The sequence below is a fragment of the Colobus angolensis genome, unplaced genomic scaffold, assembly GCF_000951035.1.
Source record: "Colobus angolensis palliatus isolate OR3802 unplaced genomic scaffold, Cang.pa_1.0 Scaffold42, whole genome shotgun sequence".
NCBI lineage: Eukaryota > Metazoa > Chordata > Mammalia > Primates > Cercopithecidae > Colobus > Colobus angolensis.
The window spans coordinates 324,735-327,184 of NW_012117599.1; the positions used below are offsets into that span (position 1 = coordinate 324,735).

At 47.0% G+C, this 2,450-nt stretch overlaps 1 protein-coding gene across 1 annotated transcript in view; it reads right to left on the reverse strand.

The window, feature by feature from the left end:
* ZNF514 (zinc finger protein 514) overlaps positions 1-1,890 on the reverse strand; it is a 16,644-nt gene extending 14,754 nt beyond the window's left edge. Inside the window, exon 1 of the mRNA XM_011956486.1 lies at positions 1,813-1,890. The gene's annotated coding sequence lies outside the window, so the exon portion shown is untranslated. The remainder of the gene's footprint in view (positions 1-1,812) is intronic.
* Between the last annotated feature and the right edge of the window lie 560 nt (positions 1,891-2,450).

Genomic DNA, 2,450 nt, shown 5'->3' on the forward strand with positions numbered 1-2,450 from the left:
CTATGCAGCCATAAAAAAGGATGAGTTTGTGTCCTTTGTAGGGACATGGATGCAGCTGGAAACCATCATTCTCAGCAAACTATCGCAAGCACAGAAAACCAAACACCACATGTTCTCACTCATAGGTGGGAATTGAACAATGAGATCACGTGGACACAGGGTGGGGAACATCACACACCGGGCCTGTTGTGGGGAGGGGGGAAGGGTAGCATTAGGAGATATACCTAATGTAAATGAGTTAATGGATGTAGCACACCAACATGGCACATGTATACATATGTAACAAACCTGCAAGTTGTGCACATGTACCCTAGAACTTAAAGTATAATAAAAAATAATAATAATAATGCTAAAAAAAAACAAAAAACAAAAAAAAACAGAACAGCATATCCCAGAGGAGGCTGACCCATCAGCCTGAAACTCAGAGAGAAGAGGGTGTAGAGCAGTCACAGTTAGCCCACTACCGATAAAGACAGCAGAAAGAAGAAAGACACTCTTTCTAACTGTCAGCCATTGAGATGCGGGGCCGTGATTACCACACTGAACCCACCTAAGCAATCGATAAACCTCTGAATGATGTATGTCAGGGCCAAAAAGATTTAAACGCTATTTATGACTTTACTGATTAAATGCCTCACTGGGGGTTTCCCCGTCTTGGCTTGAAAGTTAAATGTCAGTGTCTATCATCAAGCCTGAATCCCACGCCTATCCTGGATGCTGGGAAAGCCCGGAGGCTGGCATTTGCACCCCTCCACATCCAGCTCACTAGAGCCAAACCTGAATCCCTCTTGAGGGCCAGTCACATGATCCCTGATGCCAACAAGGATTAGGCAGTTACCATCTGCCAGTGGAACTGCCAGCGGACTCTAACAACCACATGAGGCGGTTCTGTGATTGAGTGGTTAAGATCTCAGAGCTAGACAGCCTGGATGTAAAATTGGGGTCCCTTCCTCACTAACTGGATAACCACAAACAGGTTACTTTCTCTCTCTGTGCCTTGATTTCTTCAGTTAACCTCTCCACACCTTGGTTACCATTCTTCAAAATGGTAACCATTTATGGGAATGTTTTAGAGACAAAATGAATTAGTATGTGTAAACTGTAGAGAATAGTTCCTGACACAGGTTTTGTTCTCCATAAATAATAATTATTTTCATTATCATTAACATTATTATAGTCTTCATGTTACAGGAGGCAAACCAATGCATAGAGAGGTTAGGTGATTTATCCAAGGCCACACAGCCTGTCAACAGTAAAGTTAAGTGTGTCTCCTCCCTAATCCAGGGAGATAACATCTGAACAGGGACCAGCCTCAAATGGCCTGCCCACCTGTCTATACCCTCAGAACCCACTTGCCCCCAATTCTCCACAAGCTTTCCCAACCTCTCCGAACAGGCCAATTCCCCTTTTCGTGAACCTCGATGGAAAGGCCTGTGTGTGCCACTCCATTTGGCATCAAACCATTCACATCGTGTTACTGGTGGCTGCGTTCTGGGTGCCAGGGTCCTCTCCCACTGTGGCTGTGACATTCTTTCAAGGCCAGGGCTGTCATATTACCTGGTGGTCACCACAGTGCACTTTCCAGAAATATGCCAGAGTAAGCCCAAATGATCTGAGAAGGTGCACAGCAAGAAGAGAACACCCTGTGCAGGGCAGGGCAGGGAGCCATCATTCACTTGCATGGGCTCAGCCTCCAGCAGAGACAGCATTCGGTTAGTTTCCTTAGTGAACAAAGAGGCTACTTTTTGGTGAAAAGTAGGCAAAGCTAACCATGGTTCAGGCATTTGAGGAAAAACTGAGAACACAACTCACCTGAGGCCTAGCTTTCAGGAATGAACTGGTTGTTCCCTTTTCTCCTGGGAATCTCTCTGGAGGAAGAGCAGGATTCTGAGAAGGGGAAGCTGGGAAGGTAGAAGGAGATATAAGGGAAGCTGACCCTGCTGGCACACACAGCTCTCAGACTTCCCAAACCTGAGACCCAGAACAACTCTGAATGTCACCTCCGTGGTCCAGAGGATACCAGTGGGTCAAAGGGATGGAGAGGCAGCTTCCAGCCTTCAGACATTGAGAGAAGTGCCCCTGTACACAGCTGCATGAGGCTCCCATCTGTCCACAGGCCCACATCAGCCTGCAGGTGAGTGAAGTGTGACCAGTCTGGCCACACCACTGAAGTTATTTGCTGGGCATACGGTATGCAGGTCATCTCCTAGGACTTTTGGAAATATAAACATGGAAAAGACCTTCAAGGAACTTTAAATCTAGCCTACAGGTTAACAATCACACAAGACCCAAGGCAAGGCCATGTGGGATTATGAGGCTTTAAGGGGAGGAAGTTACACCTCTCCCCTCATCCTTGGGAACCCAGCTCAGAGGCTACCTCTTCCTGAGAAGCTGCCCCTGGTGTTCCCAAGCTCTGTCAGGTCTCTGCAGCACACTTGAGAGCTCCTTTA